Source organism: Asparagus officinalis, chromosome 3 (assembly GCF_001876935.1).
Source record: "Asparagus officinalis chromosome 3, Aspof.V1, whole genome shotgun sequence".
NCBI lineage: Eukaryota > Viridiplantae > Streptophyta > Magnoliopsida > Asparagales > Asparagaceae > Asparagus > Asparagus officinalis.
This window is the reverse complement of record NC_033796.1, coordinates 68,416,065-68,436,620: the sequence shown is the minus strand read 5'-3', so window position 1 is coordinate 68,436,620 and position 20,556 is coordinate 68,416,065.

Here is a 20,556-nt window from a genome sequence, read left to right as displayed (position 1 = left end):
GCTGGGGATTTTGATATCCGTGGACCGCCTTTGATCTGGATCCGGTTGATGGAAAATTCGGCAGAGCTTCGCCTTCACCAAGGGAATATTTGATTGAAACGCTAAAATCGACCAAACGAAATCAGTAGCTCTTCTCGAGATTAAGACCAAGCCTCATCTCAAGGAATGGTGGAATCGGGCTTCAGATCCTTCGAATAGCTCCTTCTTTATGCTGGAGTTCGCCGGGATCTCGCTAACCCTCGCTGAAATTCGTGGCTCTTGGCTCTGGAGTTCGATAGCACCTCCTCGTCTTGATAATAAATCCGCCCCCGCTGAAAGGAGGCCCTAGGCTTATATTTATAAGGCTCCGGATGTGGGTATGTGGATGAGAATGAGTGATTTCTCCTTATCTTCAGTCAATAACGGCCTAACCACGTTTGTAGATGATATCAAGTCAGTTAGGAACCCCTGGAGCAGATAAATCCCGAGAAAACCGCTCAAAACCGTTGAAAAATGTGTTAGGGGATCAAAACAGCATGGGGGACGTCGCTGACCCGCGGGGGGTGTGGGTCGGATTCAGGGCGGGGGACATCGCTAACCCGCGGGGGTCGCGGGTCGGTTGAATTCGACCCGCGCCCCCTCCCCCGTGGGTTAGTTCCGACTGATCCGCGCTTGCGCGGGAAGTCTGGCTTTTTGCTGAACTTTTGTTTTCTGACTTTTTAGGATTTGTATTTTTCGCCGTTTCACGTATTTGGCTAACTTGTTGACTTGCACGCTTCATTGCGGGACTGACCGTCGAACGTGCGTTGGTTGACATGCGCGCGTTGGTTGACGTGCGCGTGTTGATTAATGCGCACGTGTTGACCGACGCGCACGAACTGATTGACATGTGCGTGTTGACCGACGCGCACGAACTGATTGACACGCGCATTGACCGACGCGCACGAACTGATTAATGCTTGCGTGCTGACCGATGCGCACGAACTGATTGACGCGTGTATGTTGACCGACACGCGCGAGCTGATTGACACGCGCGGGCTATTTGGTTTGTCGTTTCGCTTCATGCGCTTGTCAAAGACAGATAATCCTCTTAGACTCGGATAACGACGTTCGTTGTCTTCTCTCCGTCTCGAGCTGTGTACGGACACCTATAGGTCATTTTTAGACGCCTACACTTAGAGTGCTCCAGTACTTTTTGAGAAGAAAAAAGATGGGAGTATGAGACTTTGTATAGATTACCGAGAATTGAATAGGGTGACTGTGAAGAACAAATATCATTTGCCTCGGATTGATGATTTGTTTGATCAGTTGAAGGGCGCCCAGGTGTTCTCAAAGATTGACCTTCGGTCTGGTTATCACCAGCTCAAGATTAAGCCTGAAGATGTGTCGAAGACTGCATTTAGAACAAGATATGGACACTATGAATTCTTGGTGATGCCATTTGGATTGACAAATGCTCCAGCTGCTTTTATGGACTTGATGAATAGGGTGTTCAGGTCTTATCTTGACCAGTTTGTAGTTGTTTTTATTGATAGCTTTTATGGACTTGATGAATAGGGTGTTCAGGTCTTATCTTGACCAGTTTGTAGTTGTTTTTATTGATAACATTTTAGTCTACTCTAGAAGCTGGGAGGAACATGAAGAACACTTAAGAACTATTTTGCAATTACTTTTGGAACACAAATTATACGCAAAGTTGAAGAAGTGTGAATGCTGGTTGGAGAGTGTCTCATTTTTGGGGCATGTTATTTCTAAAGAAGGGGTGTCAGTTGATCCTTCAAAGATAGAGGCAATTGTTGATTGGAAGAGACCTAGCACCATGACCGAGATACAAAGCTTCCTAGGATTGGCTGGTTACTAAAGAAGATTCATTAAGGGATTTTTCCGCATCGCAGCACCTTTGACTTGATTGACTCAGAAATGGGTCAAGTTTTAGTGGATAGAGAAGTGTGAACAGAGCTACCAGGAGTTGAAGGATCGATTAGTGTCTGCACCAATACTCACGATTCCTTCTGGATCAGGTGGATTTGTGATATATAGTGATGCTTCTCATATTGGCCTTGGTTGTGTTCTTATGCAGAATGGGAAAGTAGTAGCATATGCATCCAGACAACTTAAACCTTATGAAAAGAACTACCAAACACATGATTTGGAGTTAGCTATTGTTATCTTTGCATTGAAGATTTGGCAGCACTATTTGTACGGGGAGACTTGTGACATCTACACATATCATAAGAGCCTTAAATACATTTTTACACTTAAGGAGTTAAATATGAGGTAAAGGCGATGGTTGGAGTTAATAAAGGATTACGACTTTAATATTCATTATCATCCTGGTAAGGCGAATGTGGTAGCTGATGCTTTGAGTAGGAAGTCCAATGTTAGTATTGCCACTTTGATCACAAATCAGAAGCATATGCTGCAGGACTTGAGGAGACTTTATATTGATATTCGACTTCGAGGTTCTAGAGTGATATTTGCTCATCTTAAAATTCAGCCTGATTTAATTGACAGGCTTGTGGCTGCACAAAGTGACGATCCGGTTCTTGTAAAAATTAAAGCAGATGTGGAACAAGGACTTCAACATGATTTTATAGTTCATGATGGAGCTTTGAGATTTAAAAACCGCTTATGTGAACCTAATAATCCGGAGTTGAAGAAAGAAGTCCTAGAGGAGGCGCACTGTTCGGCATATACAGTTCATCCCGAATCTACGAAGATGTGTAGAGATTTACAAGAAACATTTTGGTGGAATGACATGAAGCGGGATATTGCAGAATTTGTGTCTATGTGCTTTGTGTGCCAACAGATCAAGATTGAACATCAGAAGCCTGGCGGACTACTTCAGCCTCTTCCAATTCCTGTGTGTAAGTGGGAGGAGGTAACAATAGATTTTGTAACCGGTTTTCCTTGGAGTCAGAGTAGTAATGACACTATATGGGTGATTTTTGATCGGCTTACTAAATCAGCTCATTTCTTGCCTTGTAAAATCACACATTCTCTTGAGAAGTTTGCTGAATTATATGTTAAGGAGATTGTGAGATTGCATGGGATACCGGTGACTATTATATGAGATAGAGATTCAAGATTTTGTTCTAGATTTTGGCAAGGTCTGAATAATGCTCAGGGAACACAATTGGGTTTTAGCATATCTTATCATCCACAGACGGACGGGCAATCGGAGAGGACTATTCAGACACTAGAGGATATGCTTCGTGCTTGCGTTTTGGATTTGAAGGGTAGCTGGGAAAAACATTTGCCTTTGGTGGAGTTTGCATTTAACAATAGCTATCACTCCAGTATTGATATGTCCCCTTATGAAGCACTTTATGGTAGGAGATGTAGATCACCTATTTGTTAGGATCAGGTAGGAGAAAGAAGACTGCTCGGTCCTGAGATCGTGCAGATTACTACTAAGAAGATTCAGCAGATACGTGAGAGGCTTTGTATAGCTCAAAGCAGGCAGAAAAGGTATGCCGATAATAGAAGAAGAAAGTTAGAGTTTGAAGTCGGTGATCATATTTTCCTTAGAGTATCACCTACTAAGGGGGTGATGAGATTTGGAAGAAAGGGAAAGTTGAGTCCGAGATATATTGGACCTATTGAGATTTTGGAGAGGGTTGGAGTTGTAGCATACAAAATTGCATTGCCTCCAGAGTTAGCTAAAATTCATAATGTTTTTCATGTATTAATGCTGAGGAAGTGTGTACTTGATCCGAGTCATGTATTGAATTATGAGCCTCTTGGGATCAGGGAAGATTTGACATATTCAGAGTATCCAGTTAGAATTTTGGACCGAAAAGAGCAAGCTTTAAGGTCAAGAATTGTTAAGCTAGAGAAGGTTTTATGGAAAAATCATCCAGCTGAGGAAGCTACCTCGGAGCATGAAGATGAGATGAAGGAAAAATATCCTAATTTATTTGAACACTTAGGTATGTCCAAGTTTTGAGGATAAAACTTCTGTTAAGAGAGGTAGTATGTAATAATTCTAAGTTTTTGGCTAGATATATATAAGGAAAGTAAAAAGGCTTTTATGCAAAATTTGTTAGAGGGTCTATTAGTAAAAAAAGAACCTTTATAATACCTAGAAACACTACTTCTTTTCCCGTCAACCTATTCTTCTTTTTCCTGTCTGTTCCGCCACATAAAAGAAAAAAAAAGAAAATCAAAGAGAGAAGAAAGGACAAGAGACTGAAGATCTTAGGGTGAAGCAATTGATTCTTTGGGAAATAAGCATTAAGCGAGGTAGATATTTCAAATCCTATATTAAGTAAAGAATCTATACCAACATTAATATACATTGGTCTCCATATTTGAGATTTCAGCCATGGCTATATGCCTATGTATTATTTTATTTTGTTCATATTATATTAAACCAAATACAAATTCTATGGCATATTCATTTGTATTCTTCCTTTAGATTGGATCTCAATGCCGATTATGAAATTATTTTTGAATCTGAAGGCTAATAACCAAACTTGTACCTGTAGCAATCTCTGTCGCCTTCCCATAATTTTTTAGATGATGACTAATACGTAGTATGGAGCAGTGCTCATTTTTTTCCCACTTCTATAGATTTCATAGGATATCAAATTCATATACCTGGCTTTCCTCATGTGCGTAATAGAGTAGGATATTATATAGTTTGGTTTGGTTAGGAGCTGTAGAGTCTTTATCTTCTCTGTTAAAAGAAAAGAAGCAACTAGGCTTGTAAATTATTAGATAATATAGTTCTAGACTTATTAAGAGTTATGCATATTAATTAGTAGGATATTTCTACTGATGGTTGTTTATATTTTTCCATTAGGAATTTCTAAAGGCATCCGCGTACAATCGTGAGCGGAATTTGGATTTCTTGTGGTATTATGTAAGTGGTGAATATGTACATTATGCACTGCGTATTTTTCATATAAAATTATATTAACTATGTGTAAGTTTATTCTGATGGAATATATCTGTTTGTATGGTTGCTCATATACTAATTGTTGATTGGATTAATGCACGTGGTTATTTGGTATAAGCCTATGCTTATTTTCTTTGCCAATTGTTATTATTGTCTTTGTCAATTGTTATGTCTTTTTATATAGTAGTAGGTTGAGATGCATATGGTGTTGATTGATTTCACTATTGGTTGGCCTTTGGTATTTTTGTATAACGTATTTAGTTTTATAGACTTTATTTAATTTTCTTAAAGCATGTAGGCAATAAAAATTGTCTTTAAATCCTTATCAGAGAAGTTCAGAACAAAACTGCTAAAACCTCGCCCGAAATAGCAAAAAGGGGAAAAACACTGATAAAAAGGGGGAAAATGCAGATATCTCCCAAACCGTAAGGAATTTGGCGAAACGGAGGAAGCGAACCAGCATTTGGCTCAGTTTGGATGGCTCCGTCTCGTCGAGATAGGCGATTTTCATATATAATTCGTCCAATTCCGACTTACGGTTTGAAAGTTACGGCCTATTCTTCGATCCATGCTCAGGAGCTCGCCTGCAGCTCGAATTTCGCCTGCACGATCAAGACCCAAGTCTGCCTGCACACCCGAGCTCACCTGCAGACCCAGTTCGCCTACAAGCTTGCCTGCAGACCCAAGTTTGCCTGCAGTCACAAGCTCGCCTGCAGACCCAGCTCGCCTACAAGCTCGCCTGCAGACCCAAGTTTGCCTGCAGTCACAAGCTCGCCTGCAAACCCAGCTCGCCTGCAAGCTTGCCTGCAGACCCAAGTCTGCCTGCAGTCCCAAGCTCACCTGCAGACCCAGCTCACCTGCAGACCCAAGCTGCAGACTCGTCAGCTCACTGTCAACTGCCCACTTGGAGTATGGGAACAGTTACATCAGTGGTCAAATCCCACGAATCAAGGGAGAAAGCATGGCGCTCCTCACCTAGCATGAATAGGGCGGCTGATAGGACCTCCTAAGTGGTCACATCCCACAGCTAGGGTGGCTGGCTCCCTCAACTCTATTAGTGGTCAAATCCCACGAATCAAGGGAGAAAGCATGGCGCTCCTCACCTAGCAAGAATAGGGCGGCTGACAGGACCCCCTAAGTGGTCACATCTCACAGCTAGGGCAGCTGGATCCCTCACCTCTATTAGTGGTCAAATCCCACGAATCAAGGGATGGCCCATGTCATCCATTGCCTATTAAAACCCATCTTCAGCCAGCATAAAGCGGGGATTGATTGTTGTATATTCTGCTAGCTAATCTCCCAAAGGTTGAACCTGGACTTTTGCCAAAGGCTCCCTCATTTGAGAACTGAAGCTCCGGTAGCAACTTCGATCGGATCGTCCAAGGGAAGCAGACTTAGCACGATCACCGAACGAGGCATCCTATTGCCACCGAGGAACCCACGTTAAACAAGGAGGACATTCCCTCCGCTTCTGTTGTAAATATTTGATTATTAGTTTGTAATAAGCTGTTCTTATCAATACAAACAAAGTTCCCTGTTTTCGGAAGATCAAAATTTACACCTACAAAGCATATGCATCTCAGGTCAATATACTGGTATATGTCGGATGTAAACAAGTTATTAAAACAAGGCTCAATGTGCCTCTATGAGGTTTCTATTTTAGCGCTAAGAGCCCAAGTTTGGGTCTTATCGTCCCGACCACGAGCTATATAATAGTGGGGTTTGTCAAGTCAACCAGAGTATCAAAGTGTTGACCACATTGAGACGTGACCTGCTTATTCCATTACATGTATATATTTTGAAAATGTTGCATTATAATTTTTACAATTTTAGTATTTTGCTTATCAAGTGAATTTATTTTAGTTTTGCAAAACTAGTGTCTAATGCATGAATTTATCCACTTATTGAGTTGTGAACTCATTGTGTTGTTTTTATTCTTTTCAGAGACTCGGGATTAGGTGAAATTGAGGATTTGTCAAATTCTTAGAACGGAGCAAGGAATATAATTCGAGATTGTTATTAATTTCTAGGTAAAGGTTGTTGGCTATCTAAAAATTACTACAGATAGTTAATCCCCCATCAAACACTGATGATGGAAGTTACAATCTCACGACTTCCAGAAGGCTATAATTTGAAGACTTTCATGTAGATCGATTAAGGTTACAATCTGACGACCTTCACAACAACCAATGAAAGCTCTAGTTCAATAGCCTTTACAATCAATATCGGGAGTTACAATCTGATGACTCTCATATTTTCAAGGAGCCAAGATGAAGGTTACAAGATGATGGCCTTTGCAATGTTCCAGCAAAAGAGACCACAAATTGATGGCCTCTTCACATCAAAATGCAGAGGTCATCCCTGTATTTTTACCTCAAAACGTAGAGGTCATCCCTATGTTACAACATCAAATTGCAGAGGTCATGCCCACGTTTCAGAGCCAAAACGCAGAGGTCATCCCCAGCGCTCCAGTTAAAAAACACAGAGTTTGCGGACTCAAAATGCAGAGTTCATCTCTGCGTCCCAACTCTGCATTTCAGATTTACAACGCATCGTGAACTGTGTATTTAACCACCAAAATAGGCCCAACTCTGTGTTTCAAGTCTAAAACGCAGAGCTCGGGCCCTGAACACTATTTTTTAGCGTTTGACTCGTTCAAAGCACGCACTAAACGGTTTCAAAACCGTTTTCCCAACAATTTGGGAAGCTATTTAAGGGGGCGGTTACACCCCATTTAACCCCACTTAGGAGCGAATAAGGGGGCGGTTATACCCCTTAATCCCCTATAAATAGCGGGAAACTCAATTGAGTTCGGGCTCTCAGATTGATCCTTTTTTCAGTAGCAAAGAAGAGATCTTTTGGCAGATTATCTTTAAGGGAGAGCGACATTTATCTTGGGAGAGCTCAGAGCATTTTTCACAATAGGAGCTTTCTTCATCCTTGGCTTACAAACCGATTTTGGTTAAATCAACTCTTTCATAGAGTTTCAAACTCATCCAGAGTTCTAACACTTGCTTTGTAAGTTCTTTATAGCGCCAAATCGTGAGGAGAAGACCATATTCTAGTGAAACAAGACGTTCAGATCGTCAATGGAGAGCAAATTCGACGTGATCATTCGAGGGAGGCACTCCATCGCCACCGTGAAGAAACCAGACTTAATCAAAGGGGAGAATTCAGATCAATTCTCTTCTCTTTTGTAATCAAAAATCTAAATTGTAATTGAGATTGAGAGAATACAAATCAAATATATTTCTTTCAATTTTTTCTTTTTACTACAAATTTTCCATCAAACAAAAGATGGCGACGCCGCTAGGGAAGAGCTTCTCTGACGAAGAAGTGGTGGCGTAATCTGATGTTCATCTCACTGGAACAACCGTTAAAACTCTGATCATCGAGTTCGATCAAGCCAAGTATGAGGAATTACTCTCCTTCGGATCCCTTCGCCCCAAGGCTATGTGCAAGATCCGTAAAGTCTTCAAGGAGACTAAAGCTCCAATTGTTGCTTCTATGCCGAAGGAAGCTCTCTCATTTACCCAAGATTGCTCGAACAGCCCCTCCTCCAAAGGAGTGGGCTCAACTTGTGCTAAACGTGGCCCTTAGTAGCACGTTGCATAATCAAAACACAGCCTTCAGGGCCGCATTCCACAAACTGAACGCAACTCTCAGGAGTGTGTTTCAGAACCAAAATGCAACTCTCAGGAATGCGTACCAAAATCAAAACATAGATTTTAAGACTGCATTTCATCAGCAAAACGCAGACCTCAGGACTGCATTTCACCAGCAACACCTGGAGCTCAGGCATGCGTTCGGGTAACGAAATCCAATACAGAACCTGGTGTATACCATGGCGAGATATAAGAAGTTCATGGATTCAAGGCATCTTAACCAGATTCATGTTCATCAGGAGCCAATCCTGTCCAATCATGGACTGGGGGTTCCAATTCAAACCTCGCGATCAGCGAGTAACTATTCTCGTGTCTTTGTAATAGATTTGAGAGTGTTCATATCGAGAGAAAGATCGATGCAACAAGTCATTTGTTCATTCCAATGTGAACGACTGATTTCAACGGTCCTCTCGGGATGTCACTGCTGCTCATATGCGGCCAAAACATTGGTGTTTGACTAATTAACGAATGTTGCCTTGCCCAACCAACGATGGCGTTCGTACAAGAAGAAGTCTTTAGAGACCGTGTATCCTGGAGTCACTATCAATGTGATCGGTAGAGGGAAAGCTTTAGGTACTAGTCCCGATGACTCTGAGACAAGTCATTCATCGATCGTCAGAGAAATTGCTAATGAGTTTGAAGGAGTCTACCGACACACTCGGACTCGAACAGGAGCCATTCCTCCTGTCAACTATCGGAGGTTAGCCAGAGGAATTAACATATACATATACATATACATATACATATACATATACATATACATATACATATACATATACATATACATATACATATACATATACATATACATATACATATACATATACATATACATATACATATACATATACATATACATATACATATACATATACATATATATATATATATACATATACATATACATATACATATACATATACATATACATATACATATACATATATACATATATGTATACCTGTTGACTCAAATCGTCACAAACAAGGCTAACTCTCAGAAGACGGATTCGCCACCTAGGTAAGAATCTTCCTGGAGTGGAAAAGCGTCTTCATCCTGACTTCACACAAGCAAAGGGAAGGAAAAAGTGGTTGATAACGCTGCTTCTGACCAAGAAGCCCACAACCTAGAATCTTCTTCTGATGAAGAAATAGAGATTAAGAACGAGCATAATCTCTAATCTGCTAAAATAGAAGAATTGGAAGCCCACCTTAATGTCATTGCTAACAGAAGTGAGCTCCAAGACGAGGGAGTTGCCAGGCCCTATCCTGCCGAATAGGATGCAGCCCCTTATCCTCTAAAATTTAAGATCCCGACGCTATAAACTTTTGACGGCACGGGATCACCAAACCAATATATCTATTATTTTAAATCATAGACTAGAAATGTTATATCAAACGACGCCATACCGGCTTGATTGTTCATTGGTACCCTCAAGGGAGTTGCCTTTGAATGGTTCAGAAAACTGTCCGCCGGATGTGTCCAAAAGTGGACGGATCTAGAGAGACTCTTCCTATCAAGATTCTTTGAAGAGGATAGAGAAGTCTCCATCCATACCCTTCTCACCACGAAGCAGAAGAAGAGGGAGCCCGTCAAAGCCTTCGTCAAAAGGTTTCAAAACATGGCTCTGTGATGTCCGACAGTTATGACACAGTCTATACTGGTAGGGACCTGTCGACACAATTTGCAGACCGATCTTCTAGCACAAATGAGGGTTGCAGAATGCCGTTCTTGGAGACAATTAATCTCTCAAGGTGAACATGCTCAAAAGATTATTGCCATGATCAAAACTGAAGAACAAAGTAGGCAGGATCAGCCTGAGCAATCCAACCAAGCCCAATCTTCTCAGTTAGAAGGGGAAGATACTACGGCCACTGAAGCCAATCCTCTTCAGTAGGATGGCAGGTCCAACAACTATCACGTTAACAATTACCTCTGATAATCAAACTCGTTAGATAGTGGCCCATTAGGCGATGTACCATGTCTACCCTTTTTTCCCTGTACTTATTCAAGACTGGGGGTTGGTTTATTTTTAGTTCATTGGATTATGAGTAATATATTTTCTGATTTGTCATGTTCAATAGAATACCTCTGTCAACCACAAAATCCACTAAAACTATCAAGTTAACAATACACTTCTGATAGTCTATTTTCTCCAAATATCCCCACCGATCCTCTTCAAGTAGGATGGCGGGTCCACCAAAACTATCACGTTAATGATCGTCTCTGATAGTTTATTTTCTCCAAATTCTCCCACCAATCCTCTTCAAGTAGGATGATGGGTCCACCAAAACTATCACGTTAATGATCACCTCTGATAGTCTATTTTTTCCAAATTCTCCCACTAATCATCTTTAAGTAGGATGGCGGGTCCATCAAAATTATCATGTTAATGATCATCTCTGATAGTCTATTTTTCCCAAATTCAATCCACCAATCCTCTTTAATAGGATGGTAGGTCCACCAAAACTATCACGTTAATGATCACCTCTGATAGTCCATTTTTCCCAAATTCAATCCACCAATCCTCTTTAATAGGATGATGGGTCCACTAAAACTATCATGTTAATGATTACCTTTGATAATCCATTCCCTCTAAATTCTCCTATCAATCCTCTTCAATAGGATGGTAGATCCACAAAACTATCACATTAACAGTTACCTCTGATAGTCCATAACCTTGTCAATCCTCTACAATAGGATGGCGGGTCCACAAAACTATCACGTTAATATCTGCCTCTGATAGTCCATCAATCTGCCAATCCTCTTCAATAGGATGGCGGGTCCACAAAACTATCACCTTAACAGTTACCTCTGATAGCCAAACTCGTCAGATAGTAGTCTACCAGCTGATGTGCCTCTATTCCCACTTGATGAGTAGGGGCCTATAAGGCGATATGTCATGTCTACCCCTCTTTTTCTTCCCCTGCTAAGTCTTAATCAAGACTAGGGGTTGGTTACCTGAAATCCTTAATTTTAAGAGTAACGAATCTTTCACATCATCGAGTTAACATTATCCTTCTGACGATCATCACCCCCACGGAGTATGAATTCAGCTTGCATTACTCCAAATTTGTTATGATAACAAAACACCTCTAACAATCAACTTATAAAAGCTTATTAATAGGATGATAGGTCCTCAAAATTTCTCAAATCACAATCTTTCCCAGGAAGACACTAAGTCTTCAAAATCTTATTCAAATCACAAGTATTAAAATTTATCACTTCTGGTGATAAACTCACCTAGCAAGTTTCCCCAGCGAGACGCTAATTCCTAAAATTTTGTGCAAGTCACAAGTACACATTCTCTTATCATGTTAATATCACACATCTGATAACCCATTTATCAATCCTCGTTAATAGGATGATAAGTCCATAAAGTTGCTCCAATCGAAATAAATTCCCGTCATGTTAACACCAAACCTCTGACAATTAACTTATCGTCTCTCGTCAATAGAGCGATAGGTCCACAATCTTGTCACGTTAACAAAAAACCTCTGACAATCAACTTATCAATTCTCTTCAATAGGATGATAAGTCCATAAAGTTGTCCAATCGTAATAAATTCCCGTCATGTTAACACCAAACCTCTGACAATTAACTTATCGTCTCTCTTCAATAGAGCGATAGGTCCACAATCTTGTCAGTTAACAAAACACCTCTAACAATCAACTTATCAATTCTCTTCAATAGGATGATAAGTCCATAAAGTTACTCCGATCATAATAAATTCCCATCATGTTAACACTAAACCTCTAACAATTAACTCATCATCTCTCTTTAATAGAGCGATACGTCCACAATCTTGTCACGTTAACAAAACACCTCTGACAATCAACTTATCTGTAGAACCCCGTAAATTTTATAATGAATATATTGAATTTCTAGTGATAAATAATTCCTTGTGAATATTAATCATATATATATATATATATATATATATATATATATATATATGAATGTGATTATCAGTGTACGAGAACTCATCAAGTGTGTTTAAGTGAGATAATTTGAGTAGTTCGAGCATCATGTGGTGATCAGATCAAACCTGGCAAAGTTCATCTGATCGGTCGACCGCAGTGGACGCGGCGGTCGACCGCACCTCGTTCTCGCACTCAGGAAACTCGTTTCCTGCTGTGCGGTCGACCGCACTGGGCGCGGCGGTCGACCGCCCAGCAGGCAGAGAGTTTGCTGGGTTTTGGGTCTTAACGGGTTTCGGGTCGGGTTTGGGGTTTAGTATATATTCTAATTTACCCAAGAGAACCCCTTTTCATCTGAAATCAGAACCCTAGCCCCCCTCTCTCCCCTCAAACCCTAGTTTCTCACTCTTTGGTGATTTGGAGGAGCTTTGAAGGGTTTTTCAGCGGATTTTTGGTGGATTCAGCGAGAGGGATCATCTCCCTCCAGATCTAGGGCTTCGTGTTCGTCGTAGGCGAGTAACATCTCGCCCAACTTCACCCCCTTTTCGTTTTTTATGCTTAGATTTGAGTTTTAACCGGTTTTTATTGAGCCCAAATCGTATTTTGTGTAGATAAAGTAGATCTTATGGCATGAGGTGCAAAAATCATATTTTTTTAGTCTTAAAAAGTTCACTAATGATGTTTAATTAATGAGATCTTGATCTGAAACGTTTTATGAAGGTTAAACTTATTTCTTTACTGTTTAAGAACTTTTTAAATCATGTTGATTAAGGTTTGTGATTTTTGGTAATGAGGTTTTAACTATTTAAACTTGTTTTTGACTGCCATACATTACTATTGAATTGTTAAAATTAGTTGGTTATAGAAAACCTCAAATTTTGCATGAGTTTCGAAGGTGACAGAAACCCAGACTGGGGTTCTGTCCGATCAGCGGTCGACCGCAGCAGACTCAGCGGTCGACCGTCGCGAGTCTTTGCAAGCAGAATCGCTTCTGCACTTTGAGCGGTTGACCGGCATGACCCCAGCGGTCGACCGCCGCCCAGCTTTTGAGCCCAGTACTTCTCGGACCTGCGAGAGGTCGACCGGAGTGGGCTCTGCGGTCGACCGCCACACATATTATTATGCCCTGTTTGTTTTTGTTGAACTTTCCACTCGTTCGAGTGTTTGTCTCGACTTTCTAACTTTGGTTCTCAGTCTACTAAGTATCTATGCATGATAGATGGCTTAAAATGCCAGTTTAGAATCACACACCGAGTTGAGTGTGAAATTGGTATAAGTATATCCCCTCATACATCTCATCGACGATTACTATTTGGCCCATGTGATGGGAAAACTAGGTTAAACTCAGTCCTCGTGTTGGACAAGCACTACCCCTTTTGTCCTCGTATTGGACATACCTCTTAGTCCTCGTGTTGGACATACCTTTTTATCCTCGTGCTGGATATGCATTACCACCCGGTCCAAGCGTTGGACAACGGTCACTTCCGGTCCATGCGCTGGACAACGGTTATACTCAGTCCATGAGTTGGACGTTTATTTCATGTAGTCTATGTTCTGGACACTTAATCGTTTTCTGACACGTCACCCATGTGAGTATGATATGACACTTATGTAGAATACGACATGGTATTCATGTAGGTCATTACCTAATACTGTATTTATGTCTGAGATGGGTTGTATTTCTTTTTTTTTACTTGTTTTCTGTTCCCGTATTAGACTCCGGGTTTGGTACTTAGGGATTTTCAATTTGAGATACAAGGTATATACATGAGGGTTTCCTTGTTTGGATTATTTCGCTCGACGTACCTATGCTCGTGTTGAAATTTCCTAAGTACTAAGATCCCCTTTGCTTCAGGGAAATTGTTTATACATATACATTTTATGATAACTGTATTTTTCTTATACAACGAGCCCTCTCCCTTGGGGTTGGTTGTGATGTTGCTCACTAGCGCTTTGACGCTCGTTGTCCCTCCCCCTTTCAGGTCACGAGCCAGGAGCCCGGAGAGTCGCAGGTTTATGGCGACACGCTTTATGTTGGAGCTCCACTGTAGTATTTGTTAGACATTTGAGGACTATGTTATAGATGTTGTAAAGGTTGTATGCCTTATTTCCTTTACTCAGACTTATTGTATTTGAGGCTTGTTGAAAACTCCAATTTGTTCATTTCAGACTTTGACTTTGTACTTCGGTATGTTGGATGATGAAATGGTATTATGATCTCTACCATTTCATCAGTTATTCTCTGTATTATCTCTTACTTGCTTTTGTACCAACACCTGTTATTGACTCTACTAGAGTGATAGAATTGTGATGGTGAAACATCTGCAGCCTTGTGTGAAACCAGGGGCGTCACAGTTGGTATCAGAGCCCTAGTTCCAGTATCCTTAGGATCATCCTGTGTCGAGTCGTGGAGCTAGGATAGAGTTTCTTAGGATTCATGTATAGAGTCCGTAAAGATTTTCTAGTATGAGTGAGGACGATATATGCGTATATCTCAAAATTTGAGAATTTTTTTTTATGATAACTTTTTTTTTACGTTGATTGAAGGTATTTGCGTGAATACTATGTGTTATGAATTCGTATTGTGATACGTTGTGTATATATTTTTATTATCTCACTTACTGTGATGATTATGTTCTCCTTTTGATATTATAAATATCAAAATGAGGATGTGGTTGAGGTAAAACTCGTACCTAGAAAGCTGGGCATGCAGAGCCGAGCCGCAGCAGGCTCCACAGTATTTGATCGACTTTATGGCACCGTTAGCAACGAGATCTCACAACACTCGAGGAGCAAGAAGTGTATCCGTTTCCGTCAGCAAGACCACTTTAAGGAGTTCCATCACCGGTTGTACCCGTCGTGAAAGTAAAAAAGCAATACTTATGAAGGCACCACCACCACAATCAGCTATTTATAGAACCACAAAGCATGAGGTTTAGCTCTGAAAGAATAAGAAAGATATCAGACAATGAGAGCACCAGAGTTTCAAGACGCACCAACTTCATTAGCAACCTATAAGGGAAGTATATGAAAATTCCTTGAATGTCGACTTAGTACCAAGCAGAAGTTAGATGTATTCAGCACTGATGGCATCGCTGGAGGATAGCAACAACATCCAGATTTTTGATGTGGTAGCAATTATCACCTATTCGGGATAATTTTAGTCACTACTTGCAGTTAGAGCTAGTCTAAGTAAAGCAGGGAGACATGCCCATAGTGGAGGAAGAAATCAAAACCAGAATAGTAATAATGACAATGGAGGAAGAAATCAAAACCAGAATAGTGGAAACGCCAATGGCAAGAGAACTATTGCGAAAACTAGAGAATCCTAGCAGCGGGAGAATGATTTTAAGTGGAAACGCCAATGGCAAGAGAACTATTGCGAAAACTAGAGAATCCTAGCAGCGGGAGAATGATTTTTACCCAGCAACAAGGATAACATAAGAAAGGAGCACAATATGATTCGAGAGCACCGAAGTAGCGCAGAGTTCGGAGTACATGTTACAATCACAACAAGATCAAACAAAGAACGAAAGACTTTTCGTAGTACACTAGCAGGTAGCCAGCAAGATAGAGGTCACGAACGATAGTCTCAGAGTCGTAATTTCAGCTAACAGTGGGGAAATAAAGGCACTACTTATTAATCTGAGGATTAAGGGTCAGCAGGCCATATTTGCATCATCCAGGAGATTTGCATTATCCAACAGAGTCTATTCAGCAGTACCGCATGATCAGTGTTCGAACGGAGCTTTATTCTTGATTTTCTTTTCAGCTCGGATCTAATCTGATTTAGAAAATTCGCTCATCTTTCATACCTCCATTGGTAGGCTTCAGTTTGTAGCATATTCTTTAGATATTCCGTTTGTTGGACCCTAGAGGGGGGGTGATTAGGGTCAAGAGGCTCTAATATGCAATTTAAAACTCAGCACAAGCAAACCACAAAACAGAAGTGCAATCAAATAGAAAGAGATAGAGTTAGGAATCGTTATCCTTGACGCGCGATGTGTTAACGAGGTTCGGCCCGCTGACCTACGTCCCCGCTCCCCACTCTCGAGGAGAAATCCACTAACACATCCGGTTTGGAAGCCGGAACTTCGTCTACACAGCGATCCCACAAGATCTCTCTCTCACTACACAGTTTGATCTCACAGATCACACTCCCTCACAGTAGATCTCCACAGATCTCAACCACACAGCAGCAGAAGAAAAAGCAAGCAAGAACCTCTCTTTACACAAGCCCCTATAGCAAAGAGAAGAGTACTGAAGCTGGGAAGTGAAACACACTTGAAACAGAAAGAAAAACAGAGTTTTGAAAATTTTCTCAGGAAACAGAAAAAGCTCTCTGGTTTTCAAACGTTAGGGCTTAGAGGAAGAAGAAGAGGTCTGGGGATTTTATAGGAAAGTTTAAATCATTTTAAAACAAAAACAAATCTACCCAAATGAGATAATAATCTCTTCTTCAGACCCTCATCACAGACTGTGCCAATCACTAACAAGTGAAAGCACAGGCTTCGAGGCAAACGACCGTTTTAAAAAAGTCGCGGCTGAACAGAGGCAAAAATCGGTTGACCGAAGAAAATATCGGTCGACCGAAAAATACCTTCGGTCGACCGACCGAAAAAATCGGTCGACCGCCAGCAGCTAAGGAGTTTTGACAAAACATCCAGAGACTCATCGGTCGACCGGCACGGTCGACCGATTAAGGGTTGAGAAATTCGGTCGACCGTATCGATCGACCGACAACACTCTGGAGACATAGTGAAGAAAGGTCATCGGATCGGTCGACCGGACCGGTCGACCGATTTCTGACATATTCTGAAATCAGGTTATTTGACCAAGTTGAAATATTTCCAAAATATTCATTTGACCTCTGAAAATTCTGAAACTTTGTAAAATGTTTTTAATACTAAAAACAAACTGCTTGGAAAAAGAATTTTGCAGATAGGTACTCAAACTTGTGAAAAATAGTATTTTGTGAAAAACGCTTAAAAGCACAAGTTTAAAAACGTGTGTGTGATTCCCAATAGCTTCAAGTAAACTCAGTAACTCTTTGCCTACATTCTAGCACTAGAGAGAAAAACAAAAGAAAGCTAATATCCTCATATAGAGAGCAATATACTTGAGCTTTGATATAGCTTGAATCGGATGAAGCTTTTAATCGAATTTGACGTTCTTGAAATAACGTTGCTTCATCTCTTGGCCTCCTCCTCCTTTGGATATCTTCGTTGTAGCATATATTCCATCCATCCTCCATTAATGGCACTAACGAGCTTGACAAATGATTTTACTACATTTACACTCAATAAGCCATTAGTACCGATAATGGTGGTTGTAAGAACATCATCAAAACATAAGGGCTAACAATCTCCCCCTTTTTGATGATGACAACCAACCATTATATAAGAGCAAAAATGAAATAGCTTATAGATAGGTGCTCCCCCTATCTATGAGCTCCCCCTAAATATATGCAACAAATGAGGAGATTTCTCTCCCCCTTTGTCACCATCAAAAATGGGGTAAAGAGAAATGCCAAATGCAAAATGCAACTAATCAAGCAAGCAATGTAGAACTTTCACATAGTGCATAAGCCCAAACCATTTCTTATGCGACAAAAATCATCCTCTCCAAGAGGCTTAGTAAATATATCCGCTAGTTGAGATTTGGTGTCAACAAATACTAGGGATACATCTTGTCTCTCTACATGATCGCGTAAGAAATGATGGCGCACGTCAATATGCTTAGTTCTAGAATGCAAAACCGAATTTTTGGAAATATTTATGGCACTTGTGTTATCACAAAAGATTTTAATATTTTGAAAATTCAAATCATAGTCAACTAAACTTTGTTTCATCCATAAAACTTGAGCACAACATAAGCCGGCGGCAATGTATTCCGCTTCCGTAGTGGACAATGCAACACAATTTTGTTTCTTGGAAGCCCAAGAAACAAGGGAATTTCCTAAGAATTGGCATGTTCCACTAGTACTCTTGCGATCTACCTTACATCCGGCAAAGTCGGCATCACAAAAACCATATAAATCAAAAGTGGTGCTTTTTGGATAAAACAAACCAAGGTTAAAAGTTCCATTAACATACTTAATGATCCTTTTAACCGCAATTAAATGAGATGCTTTTGGAGACGCTTGAAAACGTGCACATGCACATACACTAAACATGATGTCGGGTCTACTAGCGGTGAGATAAAGAAGACTACCTATCATACCTCGGTATAGTTTTTGGTCCACATCTTCACCACTCTCATCCGCATCAAGCTTAACACTAGTACTCATGGGAGTAGGCGCATGCTTAGAATTCTCCAACTTGAATTTCTTCACCAATTCCTTCGCATACTTGCTTTGTGAAATGAAGATCCCATCCTTAGTTTGCTTGACTTGGAGCCCGAGAAAGAATGTAAGCTCTCCCATCATACTCATCTCAAAGTGATCCTGCATAACTTTAGAAAATTCCTTGCACAAGGATTCATTAGTAGCACCAAAAATAATGTCATCCACATATATTTGAACCAAAATGAAATCATTTTTCCTTTTTCTCACAAAAAGTGTGTTATCAATTGTTCCTTTTGAAAAACCATTTTCAATAAGAAAACTAGAGAGGCGAGCATACCAAGCCCTAGGAGCTTGTTTCAACCCATATAAAGCTTTTTGTACCCGGTAAACATGATTAGGAAAAGCATGATCTATAAAACCGGGGGGTTGCTCAACATACACTTCCTCTTCTATAAAACCATTTAAGAAAGCACTTTTGACATCCATTTGAAATAGTTTGAAATTTTTAAAACTAGCAAATGCCAAAAACATCCTAATAGATTCCAACCTTGCAACCGGTGCAAAGGTTTCATCATAGTCTATGCCCTCCTCTTGATTGTATCCTTGGGCAACCAAACGTGCTTTATTTCTAGTTACAATGCCATGTTCATCAAGTTTGTTTCTAAAAACCCATTTTGTACCAATAACACTAGCATTGTTAGGTCTAGGAACTAACTTCCAAACTTCATTTCTTTGAAAATTGTTTAATTCTTCATGCATAGCCAAAACCCAAAACTCATCATTTAAAGCATCATTAACCTTTTTAGGTTCTAGTTGAGATAGAAATGCAACATTACCACATTCACTCAAGGCTTTTGAGCGAGTTATAACTCCTTTTGAAGGGCTCCCAATGATTTGTTCCTTTGGATGATTTGATGTGAATTTCCAAGCTTTAGGTGGTTCAACTTGATCTTGAGCGTTTGTGCTATCCACATCCTTTTGAACTTCTATAGAGGGAGTGTCATTGATTTGCAACAAGTCCAATCCTCCCTCAATATCATCATCATCATCTTTCCTAGGCAACACAACTTGAGAGCCAACATTAGTCTCATCAAAAGTAACGTTTATAGACTCTTCAACAACGAGGCTTCGTTTATTGAAGACCCTATAAGCCTTACTTCGAGGTGCATAACCCAAGAAAATACCAACATCAATTTTGGAATCAAATTTATCATGGTGATCTTTTGTATTTAAAATAAAGCATTTGCAACCAAAGACACGAAAATAACCAATGAAAGGAGTTTTTCCATAATAAAGTTCATAAGGAGTTTTCTTAAGCTTTGGTCTAATCAAAACACGATTTAAAACAGGGCAAGCCGTATTGACGGCTTCCGCCCAAAAATATTTTGGTAAATCAAATGAGTTTAACATAGTGCGTGCCATCTCTTGTATGGTACGATTTTTCCGTTCAACAACACCATTTTGTTGTGGTGTTCTAGGAGCGGAAAACATATGAGTTATACCATGATGAGCACAAAAATCATAGAAAAATTCATTTTGAAATTCACCACCATGATCACTTCTTATTTTAACAACTTTCAAATCCTTTTCATTTTCAATTCTTTTAACATGATTAGCAAATTCTTCAAAACAATCATTTTTCTTAGCAAGAAATATTGTCCATGTAAAACGAGAAAAATCATCAATAATCACAAAAACATAGTGTTTGCCTCCAAGAGAGGTAACACGCATAGGACCAAATAAATCAAGATGAAGTAATTGCAAGGGTTTAGAAGTCGATACCTCATGGATGGATTTGAAAGA